Here is a 16,634-nt window from a genome sequence, read left to right as displayed (position 1 = left end):
CCAAGTCAGATCTTCTCCTGTGTGATAAGAATAATAGGTGGTTATGTTAAAAAGTAAGAGGACCCCACATAAACCTAAGTTATGGCTCACTTTCAAATTTTGGAACATAATATCAAGCTATTTTAAGTATATATGTGTAAACACTGGAGCTCTTTACCTATTTATAATTTGGTTTTCAATAGTATATTTGGATTATATTATAAAGCTTAAAAGAAAAAGATGTTATTTATGAAAAAAGTTCCTTTATGAATGCGGTGGTTTTGAGTTAAACTATGAAGAGCTGACAGCTTCCATGGTCTTATATATGGCAGTCACAATAGCTGGATTTCTTAAGGTCCAAGAGGAAAGCGTTATACGATTTTGTCATGTAACCAGTTGACATAAATGTACAGGCATTAAGGGATCCATCGTTTTAGGTACACAGCAGAATGAGGGAACACATCTTCCATAATTTAACACGTTTTCCTGATTAGCTGAAGGATGACCTTATTACACCATTATTTACCCCATATAGGAACAATATTGCAGATTACTTTCAGGCAATTAGTTTTAATGTTTTTGACACATAAAGAGTTTTATGACTACTTCTGTGTGGCAAAAGTGATGCCACAGAAGGCAAAAGTGTATCTAAATATTGAAAGTCTTCCCATTAAGATATGTAGCGGGAAATAATATTTACAACCCCTATTTATTAATGATTTGTGTCCAGTACTAGCATTTTACATGCAGAACATAAAGCTGGTGTAAATAGGAGATAGAAGAAATTGGATTCTAAACCAAATTTCTCTTGATGTCAAAGGCAGTGCCTGCCACAGTATAAAAGCAGTAGTGTGGGCAACTTTAGATTACATTTTACATTTTAAATACTGTTTTTCTGACCATTTGTAAGTTCGTGTCATTGTTTTTATTTGCCTTTCCATTTTTTTTAGACTCATTGATTACCTGGTCCTAATTCTCAGACAGACTCTCATGTCTATGTTCATCCATACCAACTTAACTCACTCCTCCTGCTCTGTTACTCTTAAACCTACCCTGGTCATGTTCTTATTCCATGATACCTTTACTTCTCTTTGGCTACTTGACTAAAACTTTAGATCATTTTGCACGTGTGTTACTCAATCCTAATCTACCACAACTGGAATTTCTAGCTATTATTCAAGATCATTATGCTTTCAAGGCTGATTTTCTCTTTCTCTACTTTCAAGGTTCAGATTCATGGCCTGAAATATAATATAAATGAATCTTGTGCTTACATTCAATACCCTATGTAAATCATGCCTAATTTACACTTTCATATGTATCATCTAGCTTTCCATATGATCACTTTGATCCATGGTTAATACAACATCTAGGTATTTGCTCTTTTTTGTTTAAGCTTTTTATTTTATCAAGTTGGGATTAAAGGATTCATACTGAGGGATGGTTGTGACATTTGCAAAGGATTTGAAGGTTTCCTATAAGCAAGGGTAGAATTTCAAGCATGCAAAAGACAAAGTTTACTCCTAAGGTATTAGAACCACTACTGAGGTTTTTTAATTAAGGAAAGTAATACACAATTATTTTGTGAAAAACTATCCTAAAAAAATGTATTCACAATGGGTTGACCAAGAAGAAAGAACAGGCCAGGGGCATAAAGTTGGGATCTACTTCAATAAACTGAATGTGTAAAGTGGGAGTCCTGAGCTAAATTTGTAGCACTGGGAATTAGAAAGCAGAAATCATCGGGGGTGGTAATAAAAAGAGAATACTTTGGTTTATAATGTCTTATTTGCTATGGGAGTTGAAGAAGAGGTAATGATTAAGGAATAAAGTTTTCTGGTGACTGATTAAAATGTGTTTAATTTGGAATATTAGAAGGATAGGCATGAGTTGGGGGGTGGATGATGAGTTCCAGTTTAGATATGTTGTAATTGAAGGTACTAAAAAATGTTCATATGGAAATATGCCTTGAAGCCAGTTGAAAATGAAGTGAAAGTTTAGGTGAGCCGTCAAGTTTAAAGATAGTAGTTTTGAAACTCATCCTCCTGATTGTAATAGTAAATATTTTAAGATTGGTTGGATCTCTTAGGGAGAAAAATGTTTATCAGAAACAGAAACCTGGCAGATGCTCAAATCCAGAGAGCGGGAGGCAGGAAAGGACAGATGAAAGCAATGCCTACTACAAAGAGCTGCTCTGAGCTGTCCCTTACTTCCATATAGAGACTGTGGGCGCATTAGTTAGAATCCTAAATAATATATACCCACATGGCTGGCACAGTATCCTAGGTGTTTAAGACATTTTAGCTGAAATAAAATGAAGTTGCCAGTAGGGAGTTAGGAATAGAAAAAAGACAATGTGAATCTAGGGAAAGAGAATTTCCGAGTGGAAGCCTACGTGGCAAATTCTGGCAGGGAGGATTCTAAGAAAATTAACAGAGAAAATATTGAATATGGCAATTAGACTATCATTAGTGACTTTTGAGACCAGAGGGTAAACATATTCAAATTTAGCAAAGTATTAAGAAAATAGTATTTCTAGAATTTACAGCCATAGTTCCAAAAGGTTCTTTTCTCTTTCTATGGTCACTTTTAATATTTTGATATGACATATAAGTGCCATTGAACTTTTATCCTCATTTGAATAATAGAGAAACTGTGTCAGGGAATCAAGATACATATTTTACAAATGTTGGATTAAAGGCCAGAATTTTAAATTTGGCATACTGCTCCTTGGATATCAAACTAAATGTTCTTTAATTGCGGCCATGGCAAGTAGTTTTTCTTTATGATGTGATCAGCTCATGCATGTAGTTAAGTGGCATATAAACAACAATCAATTCAAATTAAATCATTCCATTTTTAGATGTAAAACCTACCAAGCCATTTCATATCACATAATTGTATCATTCACTGTAATTACATAATGCTCATATGGTGCTAAAAAATTGATAGGCTGACATTAAAGCAAAATGACTTAAACCTATCTTAATCTGAAATGCAATGATCACATTACTAATAATAAGATTAGTGCTACATTTTGGAATTGTATCCCCTAGGAAATTTATGAGTTTTCCCTTAAACAACTTTAACAACATTCAGAGGAAACCCCAGGAGAAAATGCATTAACAAAATGTCTATTTATTTGTCACATATTTTTAATATTTCCTGATTAAAATTTCTTTATTTCCAGTCTGTTAAGATTATAAATATATTTGGCCACAAATAATGGCAATGTTTTTTTATAATTAGCTTCATCTTTAGTGATTTATTTAGTAATCAAGTAAGCCAGATTCTGCAACTTTGATCACTTCTTAGGGAGTGAAATCTGGCATTACCAAAGGCTTGAAACTGACTGAAAAAAGACAAAATTCCTGCTATCCTGTTGCTGCATATATTACAGCTAAAGTCAGATGGGACTTCCTAATTTAGCTATAACCTGAAGATTTCAAGGCAACACTTAGGACAATTTTTGCTGGCCCGTGATATATTTAAAATGGGCTTTTAATGAAAATACCTCACTTTTCAATACTGAACATAATATATTTATTCAAATAAAAGTTGCCCACAAGACACATGCCTGGAAACAAAGTGGCCAGCTTCTTTGAGAAAGTAAAAGCTATGCCAAGGCAGGTTTGTTCAGTGAGGAAAGTATGTGTGGGAGATTAGGCAGAATGCAGTCCTCAGGCCCGTTGGGGAGCAATGTGTCAACTGGGAGTACACACAACAGAAAGGCAAGATTATCATCTAAGGAACATTCCAGACGCTTCCCACAACCCTTAACTGCTACTTCTACCAAAAGATTTTCATATGCTTTTGCCAGAGGAAACAAAAATGTATTTTATTTTAAGATTAAGTTTAAGTACATATTTTTAAAAAGTTAACTTACTTGATTTGATTTTCTTCAAAGTATGCCTCAAAACATTAATCGTATCTGGACTCGCTATATTTTTATCACCAATAAATTTATCTGTGACCCTCAAGAATTTTCATTTTCTACAGTTATCTGAGTTTAGTCGATGTCTCTAAATCTAACTTTAAAAATTTTCTTTCATTATGGAAAATTTCACACACATAAAAGTAGGAATACTAGTATAACGAATCCCGATGGATTCATTTTAATTTTGTATAGTCTAAAAACAAAGCCTCCTATATCTCCAACATCCCCCAATTTTTTTAATGTAAATTTTAGATAGCACATTATTTCATCAACAAATGTTTAAGTATATATTGCTAAAATGACTATTTCCAAAACATAACCATAAGATTAATAACAATAATAAAATGCCCAGTTAGTTTTCATATTACCAAGATTGTCCTTTTATTTTCTCCCATTTATACAAATCAAGGACAAATTAAGGCCCATATGTTACAATTTATTCATATTTATTTAAATTATTTATTGTTTTCTAATCTGTAGCTTCTATTTCCATCTTCTCCCCTTGCCCCAGAAATGATTTTCCTATGGGATTTCCTCAAACTCAGAGTTACTAATTTCATCGCATTGGCTTCATAATTTAACATCTTCCTTGGTTTTCTCTATTTTTCTATACATTTCTATACATTGGCAGTTAGAAACTCCATCAAATATGATTTTGTGGAAAGTTTGTTTTGTAGGATTTATTGTGTATGTACATTACATCTAGTTTTTTGAGACTGCATTCTTTTATGTATTTGTGAGATGCATTTTAAAATATATGAACTAAAATCTTCACAATAAAGGTAAAATATGTACCATTAGCTCTCAAACAATTATATTTGGAAATATACTGACATTTTTGCCCTGTAATGCCCAAATTAAAAAAAAAAAAAAAAAAAAGATTCCCAAATACATGGAAAAAAAAAGTAATTTCCACCTAGCTTCCCTCTAAGAACTGCTTTTATGGTTATTTCTCCTTTTCCACTCCTGAAATCCTTTTTGAAAACCTGCAAACCATAATAAATCTAAGAGCTGTGGAAAGAAAGTAGAATGAGTTAAAAGCATGAGGAGGCATGGGTAATCTTATATTTTAACAATATAGCTAAATAAACTAAGCTAATAAATTATAAATTACAATGTAATTTATAAATAAAATATCTAAATAAAATATATATTTTTGTTCACAATATTTTATACAATTTCAAGAATCAAACAACACATAAAGCATGTGATTTTTTTTTTCTTATAAAAAGTCATGGTCCAAGAAATTTTGAGGAATATGACTTTATAACCTTTAGTTTGACTGAAATTTTGTACTGAATTGTACAACAAAGTATTTCCTGTCTATTAAAACCTCCCTATGTATATCATAACAAATATATTACTAACTCACAACATAATTCATTCACTGATTAAGTGGAAGGTCAATCAGTCATTAAATAGCTCTCATTGACTTACCAGCTATTCTGGAGTTATGTTTAGAACAATTTAGGACTCTGTTGGCACTCCTCCTAATATAGCTCAATAACTACACATACCAAAACAAATTTCTGTTTTCATTGCAATTATTGACCAAAACATATTTTTGGAAATTGCCACTCCATTTCGTTAAGTGCATATTGTCCACTTACAAACCTTACACTAAGGCCATTCATAATTGCTAAGATGTTTATAATTCTGAAATATTTGTTAATGTGTAGCAGTGACCACTCTGTAATGGGAAATCTTTGCACTTTACAAAAATAAAGTTCAATATAACCTCAGGTTGTGCTTCTTAAACTGGGGGATACAATGATTTTTCAAGAAGTGTCCAAAGCCAAAGGATAAAATGATGCATCTCTCTGGAGTACTGATTTTACCCAGAGATTCAGTTAAAATATTTGAGCTTTTATCTTGTTAAAAATCATCACAAGAATGGGCAAGTGAAATAACATATAATATGTCAGACAATCTTATGTTTTATGGGGGCGTAAAGTAATTTTTAAAAAATTTACAAGACTCAAGTGATTGAAAATTGTGTGTGTGTGTGTGTGTGTGTGTGGTGTTACTATTTGAAAATTCAAAATCTGGTAATCTTAGTACAGAAATATATTTGAACTGAGAGGAATAAACTGACAAATCTCAAGGAAAAGTTTTTCTGTTGTCACCAGTGTCCTTAAATGTTCATTCTTTGTCAAAACAATTATAGCATCAAACTATGCACTGTAATATGTTGAGTATCAGGTTTACACAACCCATTGAGTAAGTATGTTTAAACTGTTTCTGAACCATATACTTAGATGAGTGTAAGTAACTCTTATTGGTCTCAGTTACTTTTAGAATAATAACGTCTCTGACGACAAGTAAATATCACAATTTTTAATGTTAAATTAACTGATGAGGATACTTTCAACCAGGTGTTGCAATTTTATTTTTTTTGAATGCAAGCTATTTTCTGGATAATATGTTTTCTATAACCAGATCACAAGAATAGAAGGAAGATTGTTAGTTTCTTTAAGATAAAAAATGATAAAATCTGTAGTTAAATTCATTCCATTAGCAGTTAAGTTTCTTCTTGGAAAATCGTTTTTTGGAACTATTTCCTTGAAAGACCAAACTGTGAATGAGGGCCCTTTGACCTCACAGCAAGAAGATACACTATTTGTGATTTCTATCAAAAGGAACATGAAAGTGTGCCCCATGCCAAAACTTTGGCATCACTCTATGCATCTCTTTGTAGAAATTCTTTTGCTATAGATCAAAAAGTAGTAAGAAAAATATTTGTCATTTGGTTACAATTACTTGCAGAGTCTCTAATATTTCTGAAATATTACAATACCAGTATTACTAGATTTCCCAATTATTGAACATGACAGACTATTCATCTTTTTAATTAAACCAAACATCTAAAATTTGTAAACATGTCACAGTAGCATTACATCTAAACCTAAAACACATGAGAACGAGTAATTTGAAATCTGTTTGGTTATCTTATGTTATTTATGTTATATAATAGTATATATATTATATTATATTGTAGTATATATATTATATTATATTATATTATATTATATTATATTATATTATATTATATTATATTATATTACCAGAGTTAATAGAATGAAAAATTTGCATTATTTTTAAGAGAAAAAGAAGAGCCCTTTCAGTATAGTTCTTCAGAGTCCTAAAGGGTGTGGCTCCATCTATTCTACCTTTAGTGGTCTCTCATGGAAATGTCTCTGAAACCATCTCTACCATGGTCCATATTTTTATCTAGGAAAAGTTTTTTTTCTATGGGGAAAACACAGTTCTCTGACATTACATAAGTTTCTCTGAGATAATTAATTTTTGTTTCAACTTCTCTGGGCTAAGGGATGCCCAGATAGCCGGTAAAACATGACTTCTGGTGTGTTTGTGAGAGTGCTTCTGAAGGAGATTAGCTTTTGAAGTGATACACTGAGTAAAGAGATCCACCTTCACCAATGTGAACTGGTATCATCCAATCCCTTAAGAGTTTGAATGGAACAAAAAAGGGACGGAGGGACGAATTATCTTTCTTTCTTCTCCAGCTGCAAAGTCCATCTTTTCCTGCCTTTGGACATTGGAGCTTCTGGTTCTCATTCCTTTGGACTCGGGCTGAATTAAACCACTGTTTTTTCTAGTTCTCCAGCTTGCGTGAACCAATTCCTATAACAAATTTTTATATTGGTTCTGTTTCTCTGGAAAACCCTGACTAATACAGTCTCCTTTCTCCAGAGTTTTCACCATTCATTAGGCTCTGGGAGGTTCATTCTGGGAAGTAAGGAATAGTAGGTAATTAGGAATAATATATAATTCTAGAGCTCATGCACCTTTTATTCTTTAGTAATGAAGAAAGTCAGGAATACTATTAGTTAGAGAGAATATTCATATTTTGGCTTGGAATAGTTTTTTTTTCTCAAAACAATTGCATTATCTCTATGGTCACTTAAGGTATTAAATATAAATAGCCAATTATGTATTAATAGCAACTGTTAGTTTGGTAATCATAAAGGAATTTCTGCAATTATAGGTAAACATGTTTGGAAATTAGCAGAGACTTGATAGCATATTAGCTAAGCATAGAGGGTAAAAATACAACTAAGGGGTAACATTCATGCCACTAGCATATTTTAGGGTCCTCTCTCTCTCTTTCTCTCTCTCTCTCTCTCACCGTCTCTCTGTTTCTCTCACTTTCTCAGCAGTAGCAGCCTAGGTTTAAGGATCTAAAATTATTTTATGATCTGGATGATTTTGAACTTTTGTCACAAGGATTTGATAGATATTACAGTAAATTTATTATGCTTTATTCTGTGGTAATGATAGTTTAGAATACAAATATTATCTCATTGTTTTTGCCATAGATTTCAAACCTATTTAATCAAATTATTTAATGTTACTGCTGAAAAATAATTTGAAACTTTGTGTTTCTTACTTCTCTTAAACAGCACTTTGTGAAAAGCTGCAAATATTGTTTAAAAGACTGACCACAGGATGCAAAATAAGACGAATTGGTTGTCAATAAAGTCATAGTTGAATCTAAAAAATTAAAAGTTGGTTTAGTAGTCAACGATTTATTTTCTAGAGTAATAATAAAAAAGAAAAAAACCAAAATAAAGCCTTGATTTTATTATACAGTTTTTAAAGTTTATAATAAGTTTAGAGGGGCATATATCTTTCACATTCAAAGACACTTAGCTAAACAAATATTGAAATTAAACTCTGAAAAATATGAATATAAAGAAAACTGCAGATATACAAGGATTTTGCATTTTGATTTTTCTTAGGTCCATTTTTGGTGAAAATATAACTGAACCTTGGTCTGAGAAGCAGGCAAAGAAGGAGTTACAAGAGGAATCAAAGGAAAATTACCCCACTTTCCAAATGCAGCCACTCACGAAGAAATACAGATAGCTTCTCTCCTTGTTTTATGTGGTGCCAGAATGTTGCAAAAAGTTCCCTTCTTAGATATAGATTTTTCTAGTGAATTTCACAAGAAACTGCATTTTAGATAAATGGGTTTCCCATTGTTCTTCTGAAATTTGGAAGATCACAAAATAATGGTCACTTTTGGAAAAAAGTATTTTTATCTTGGTTTATAGACATTTCCTGATTGTTTCTGTTTTAAATCAGTGGAGCCCCACACATAAGATTTATAGGGTCTAAAGACAGTGGGTGCAGTGTCAAATTAATCTTTGTGATTTATTACAAATCCAAGAATGACCCCTGATCATGCAGGGTCTGAGAGCATGGCCATAATGGTTTATGTGCCACTACTTGATTCATTGACCTTTCACCCTTGGGGCTTTAAAGTCATTTTGTGGAAATCTTTGAGGACACCATTAACCCCAACAAACACTGCATTCCTTGCTTTTGGCTTTTATCTTAAGATGCCCTTTTTCAAAATATCCACACAAATAATGATGTGTAGTGAAAACAGCTGATTAATAAATAAGTTGTCTGGGCTTTAATCAAATAAAATATTTTATAAAGAATATATTAGATTTTAATTGTCTTTCGATGGATATAAAGTTATAATTATACAAGATGAGTAAGTTTCAGAGACCTACTGTACAACATAGTGCCTATAGTTAACAATATGGTATTGTGTACTTAAAAATTTGTCAAGAAGGCAAATTTCATATTGTGTTCTTGTGATGATGGCATCATGGGTGCATACTTATGTCCAAACTCACAAAAAATTGTATGCACTGACTATGTGCAGTATTTTTGTATACCAATTATACCTCACTAAAGCTGGGGGGAGAAAAGAAACAATACTTACAGCTAACATGCAATCTTTATTACCTTTTCAGAAAAAAAAGTAGGAGGAGGAAGAAGAGAAGGAAAAGAAAAAGGAGGAGGAGGAGAAGAAAATATTTACTATTTAGAGTCAAAAGAAACAACATTCATATGACCAAACAAATTACTGTAAGTCAATACCCAACCAATTGGAACTGTCAAACTAATTATTCAGTATCAGATGGTTCATAAAAATGTATTTTGTTTAATTTTTACATATGTCAACGGCCAAAGACCACCAAGAACATACCTATAGTTGAACAAGTTGGGCTTATTACTCATTGCAGTGGGAGAGAAGGCACGTGGTGGGTAATTGTGAGGCATCTAAGTTAGAGGACATTCAAAATAACTTGTTATGGGATTTGGGGTTGTGTTACCAAGATTTGGGGGAGAATTTAAGGAACCAAGGCTTTGCTTTGTATTGGATGTTGCCAGGAAGTGGAGCAAGTCTATTATTTGGCTCTCTTAATATATTATATCTAGAAGGAGTTAAAACTAAACCCAAGTTAAAATATTTGAGTGTTCAATGAGATAATGGAAGCAAAGGGACTAGTAATTCTTGTCCAGTTTGCTTATAATAATGATTACTACAATTATTTTCTTCATTTATAATTCTTAGGATGTTAAAAAATACTTGGGCATTAAGTATGTCCAAAAGGATGGAGGATAAGTTTGTGTATTCTGTTTCTCTGTGTGTAGCGATGACTCTTTTGCATGCACAGTGACCCTGACTTTATTGAAAGGAGAAATATGTTCTCAGAGTTTCATTCAAAGCCACATTAAATAAATGATGGCCCAGCATTTTAGATTTATGTTGCTTCATGTTTCACCAGAACTAGAAATAGAATCACAGAAAGAGTAACTTAATAGATTTCATAGTGACTTTTAAGCTAAGTAAATCATATACATACAACAGCCCGGGAGAAGTAATTCAGTAACATAGCTTTAAGTGTATAATATTAATAACAAATTTTCTACTTGTAATAGTAGAGTAGGGGAAGAACAAATAACAAACAAAATGATGAAATTATTTGTTTTTTGGCTTTAGATTAAAATCTGGGAAAAACAATTGGAAACAGACTTATAAACAAAGCAATTCTCCCTTCCTCTATTCTTTACTTTTAGTATTTATTAATCTATTCATGCATGCATTCTACAAATATATTTGAATACATATCATGCAAGAGGAACAAATCTAGGAGTCTTATTTGAACAAAACAGATGATATTTTCATGGAACTTACACTTAGTAGCCTCAAACCTTTTTTGACAACATTAAAGAAACCGTTTTCACATACCTGGATGGGAGGGGAGTCTGTGGGAGAATGGATACATGTATATGTATGGTTGAGTCGCTTTGCTGTGCACCTGAAACTATCACAACATTGTTAATCGGCTATACTCTAATATAAAATAAAAAGTTAAAAAAAAAAAAAGAAACCGTTTTATGCCATGGTGGCTGACCTAGTCACAAAGAAAAAAAGAATGGAATATAGAGAAAAAAAAATTGCAAATTTACAGTTTTTATTTTATTATGCTCTTTTTTAACTAAAAATATTTTAAAATACTAAAAATATTTTAGAAATATTTTTATAAGTTACCAGCCTAATCTCTTTGGGCTTTCTCCTTCCTCTTGTCATGCGTATATATTGTACAGAGTTGTAGATATAAACCATCAACATCAGTTGCATCTATTTAAACTTACTATCAAAAGTTAAGATCATTTTAAACACTTACAAGGAGTACATAAATTTGAAAATTCTTTAAGGGAGGACAACTTCACGGACCGCCATCTTAAATAAGGCCTTTATCTATATATTATTATTTTTATTACTACAACCATCTCCAACCAGAATCTCTGACACTTACTGGGTTTATCCCCTTCCAATCAATTATTTAGTGAAAAAAATCCAATAACGCTGAAGCAATTGTGTCACCTCTTGCATAAAATCCTACATGAGCTTTCTTGAATCTTCTGAGTAAATTATACATTCCTACTCTTTGCTTATGCCTTATCATTTTGCTCTCTCACTCCCTATGTTCCAACCTGACTGATCTACTTGGGAGTTGGATTATCCTTATCTGAGCCTCAACACCCAATATTTGGTCTTACTAAATCCAATTAGAACATCTGACCCAGTCTAGATTTCAGTTCTCCTGAGACATTTTCCCTACTTGAAAGGGACCTCCCCATCATCCGCTCTCCCACAGGCAATGTTAAGGGCTTCTTAACCCTTCTATTGTTTCCCTATCCTAGTACTTGCCATAGTTAAATGCATTTCTGTTTATATATCTATTTTCCGTTAGCCTGTAAGTTATTTGAGGTCTGTTTGTTTTTCCAGTGCCTAGATCATTTCTTGGGAGGCAGTAGGTGCAAAATATATATTTGTTGAATGAATACTGAATGAATATTTTAAAATACCATTGTACAATGCCACTAACACTCCACAGGTCCACAATCCTTTATATGAAACTCATAGAACCAGAAGTGTTTCAGAATTCAGAACTGTTTAGACAGATAATCTGTTCAGAAAGGTAATATGGTGCAAATACTACAGATTATGTAACAACCCAGTGGATTCAAGGACAGCAGTAAGTAATGCAATAGGTTAATATTTTTGAAGCAATACATGTGAATAGTCCTACTAAGTGGAGTAAATAAATACTAGTAAGTAACCTCACATCAAATTGGAATAAGTAAATACCAGTAACCAGATACATTCCACTGAAGTCAGATTTTACTCTCAAGAGTTTAGAGTAGTCAATTTGGTTGTCAATGAGCTACCAAATAGATAGATAAATAGATATATAGATCAATCGATCTTTGGTTTCTAAGACTTTCTGGATTTCAGAATTAGAGAAAAGAGATTGTTAGTGTATGAATTTTGCCACAGCTTAGGAATTACTAGGTTTTATATGTTTGAAATGTGTTCACTTTCTAGGTATAAAAATGTATCTCAAAGAGTCAGTCTTTGTATATTTTGCTCACTAAGAGATACACTTTTCTTATGACTTACAAGGCCACCTGAATTAATTTTTCCCTAGTTATCTGATAGTAAATTTACATTTTCTTTCAAAAGTAAAATGAGTTTTCTGTACGTGGTAGATGTGTTAACCATTTTGCATATTAGACAAAAATATTTTAGAATATGTTTTTCCTTTGTTTCTGTTAATTTATCACATAAACATTCAATAATTATTTTATTTCAAAAATGTCTTCCTTTTAAAGTTATGTGTCTGTGAGATACACACACACACACACACACACACACACACACAAATAGATTATTTTCCTTTTATTCTGATGCCAATATTTCAAAACCCAGACTCTGAAATTTCTTTTGGAATGGATTCCAGTTTTCTCTGGAGCATGTTACTCATAATTTCTTCCTTTCATCCATTTATTCACTCATTGTATGAAATGAAGGGAAATTTGTCAGACACACCAGTGCTCCTGACACATGCCACTCACTTGGAGCAGTCCCTGTCATGTGATATATTCACAGTGCAACTCTTAACCAATTTTCTCTATACTTATTAAACTTGAATTTGGTCACTAGAACCCTTGTAGTTAACTTATAGACAGGGATGATTTTTGCAACTTACTTCACTGCTACAGTGACATGGTCTTGAAAATATTTTACTATAGTTAAAGATATAAAAATTTTTATTAAAATCAAAGAGATTAAAGTCCAGGTTAAACCCTTTCTATATGAGATTGAAGGAAAGGAATTAAGCTGATTCAGCTTGCCTCCAGTAAGTGGTTGCAGACAACCAGACTAGTAGCTCAGGTTTGTACATGCTGCAATTTGATATAGTAGTTGAAAAGTGGCCAGCTAACAGGGAATTGCAGTAATCAAGTTGTTGGGGGAAAAAAATCAATGTACTGAACAGACTTTCAATCTTATTATTGTAAGACCAACACAAATATAAATACAGGCAGTATGTGGATAGGAGGAGTGGGGAAAAAGGAAAATGACTTCATAGCTCTAAAGGAAAAAATATCATTCAAAAGGCCACTAAGTGTCTACATAAATCCTAAAATCATGAAATTGAAATTTGCCATTTCTGCCAAGATGTAAAATGAAATGACTTAATTATAAAAAGTTACTTAAATGAGTTAATAGAATTTTGTTCTTATTTGTATAAGTTGACTTATAAGAAATTTGGTTATGTGACAAAGTTACATAAAACCCAGGAAAAGTAGCAAGCCTACAAATGTTTAAATATAGGTAAATGCTAGTGAGTAACTGTACACAGGTCAGTTACATAAACCTTTTCAAATATGAGTATCCAGAATAGCTTGAATATTGGAAATTAAACCAAACCAGATTTGGGATCTTTCTTTGATTCACCAGCATACTTTGTTTCTAGGAGTAAAAAGTAGGAGGAATTAGGTGAGGGAGGATCAGAAGAGAGAGAAAAAGAAGAAAAAAGGACAGAAGAATTATACGCAAAACAGTGTTGACTACTCTCTTGAGGGCAGCTAAGGCCTAAATCAATCTGAGACTGCTCTTGAAATGTAGGCATACGTTTCCAAACATTATATTAAAATTTCATGATCAATAATGCTGAAAGCTGCAGAACATACAAGCAAAATAAATGCCGACAAATTCACCACTTCTGAATTTAATAAAATGTCATCCTTCAGCCTCAGCAGTATTGTCAAGAGAAGATGGCCATCCTGATTAGAATGTGTCAAATGAATCTCCATTTGTCAGGTAATAATAAACTCAGGATAGTACCTTTTGTTCCAGGTTGTGTTTCTCTCCAAATTATAGCAGTCAATTCATATTCTAATATAATTCTACTGTTTTTAACACCAAGTCAACAAATCAAAGACCTCTTTTTTTTTCCCTGAGGGAAAAATCCAATATTATTTACATATTTTAATTCTGTATGTAGATAACATCCAGACTTGAGGATTATCCTCTCTCCATTAAACAGGTTTGGTTCCAGGGGCTCTGCTTATGTATTCACACACCACTCATCTAGTTTTTGTGTAATTTCTTCATCTTTGGAGTCTTACTTGTTATTTGTTAAAGATATGGAAAATGTTACCTTTCATACTTACTGAAAAAGTCAATATCACTTAAAATTTAAGATATTCTGCATGGAACCAGACACTAAGAGGTAAATATTTAGAAAAATCATCAGTTTTGGCCTAAAGGAAACTTCCACTCATTTGAAGGATGACTCATAATGCCAGATTAAACCTGAGAAAAGCATTATGATCTAGAAGATATCACATATGAGTGATTAGCCAGAAATCTGATTTCTGCTGTCCTTTTTTGTTATTGAATAAATGGCTTGAGAATGAAAAAGAACTGGTGAGTTTTTTTTTTTAATATTTGCTTCACAAAAATGCTGTGTTGCTCTGTTTTTATACATTGTTAAATATTGCTATAATCTTGTAATTATTATTAACACAGGGTACCAGAATAGTCCTGAGAAGTATATTAAGTGCTTAGAATTGCCCTTAAGTTGGTATACCTGCCAATTCACCATCCTCTCCATGATTATCTTTCTATTCAGTTTATTCTCTTCTGTTTAGCCAGGGATTGATTAAGTTTTGCATTTATTTATTTCATTAAATTAATCAATATTCATTGATAATCTATGTATCCAACTCTGTGCTCAGAACCTGAAATATCCTTGCATTGATTATTGCTGAAAGTTTTTGACATTTGCTGTATCATTTGACCTGTATTCTGAACCCACCCATTGTCTTATCTGTTTCATTATGGTTAGAGCTTCATCTAGAAAATAAATTTCTGAATTTGTGAGGGTGTATAACCGAGATTATTTGGAACAGATTCAAACAGTTGATTTAAGTTTACAGAGGGAACTTTTAACTCTGAAATCTGTGATTTTATAAAAAGAGAGCTATAAGTAATAACATGATGGGTTTTTTTCTCAATTAAAATGTGGAATTCACTTAGTGTGATTTATTTTCAGCCAATAGTATACATGTTTTAACTGTTCGAGTCCACCTCCAGGATGAAAGTAAGTATTACAGTTTCTCAAAAACAGTTATGAAAAAGTGACACTCTAATGGGCTCTGGTTATGTGAAGCTTTGGAATGTGTTGCATGGAAAATTTACCAAGAATAGCAAAGTGAGAGGAGAGAGAAGTATGCCATAACTAATGAGGAGCATGAAAACAGAAAACTACAACTCACTAAAAATAAACTCAAGTTGCAACCTTATTTCTTTCCTTTACCAAAATATGCTCTATTACAGGGGTCCCTACCCACCCGGGTCACAGACTGGTACCAGCCCATGGCCTGTTAGGAACCAGGCCACACAGCAGGAGGTGAGTGGTGGGTGAGTGAGCGAAGCTTCATGTGCCGCTCCCCTTGCCACTCCCCATCACTCACATTACCACCTGAACCATCGTCGCCCCTCCCCAGTCCACAGAAAAATTGTCTTCCATGAAACCAGTCCCTGGTGCCAAAAACGTTGGGGACCACTGCTCTATTCTATCCGAGAGGGTTTTGGATATGGCGTTTTGACTTTTCTCCTCTGGAGTATAACCAAGTCATAATTAATCAAGCGTAACATATTAGGAAATGAATACTTTTTAATCAAAGAGATGTTTGTGAGGTGGATGGACCTAGAGTCTGTCATACAGAGTGAAGTAAGTCAGAAAGAGAAAAACAAATACCGTATGCTAACACATATATATGGAATCTAAAAAAAAAAAAAAAAAAATGGTCTTGAAGAACCTAGGGGCAAGATGAGAATAAAGACGCAGACCTACTAGAGAATGGACTTGAGGATACGGGGAGGGGTACGGGTAAGCTGGGACAAAGTGAGAGAGTGGCATGGACATATATACACTACCAAATGTAAAATAGATAGCTAGTGGGAAGCAGCCGCATAGCACAGGGAGATCAGCTCGGTGCTTTGTGACCACCTAGAGGGGTGGGGTAGGGAGGG

General features: G+C 33.0%; 1 long non-coding RNA gene across 1 annotated transcript in view; it reads left to right on the top strand.

Moving 5' to 3' along the window:
* The window catches only part of LOC309661923, an 865,375-nt gene that overhangs the window by 810,256 nt on the left and 38,485 nt on the right, over positions 1–16,634 (top strand). The gene's annotated exons all lie outside the window — the stretch shown is intronic.

This window comes from Balaenoptera physalus (genome assembly GCF_965194825.1).
Source record: "Balaenoptera physalus genome assembly, chromosome: 5".
Classification (NCBI taxonomy): Eukaryota; Metazoa; Chordata; class Mammalia; order Artiodactyla; family Balaenopteridae; genus Balaenoptera; species Balaenoptera physalus.
This window is presented reverse-complemented; position numbering and strand designations above follow the sequence as displayed.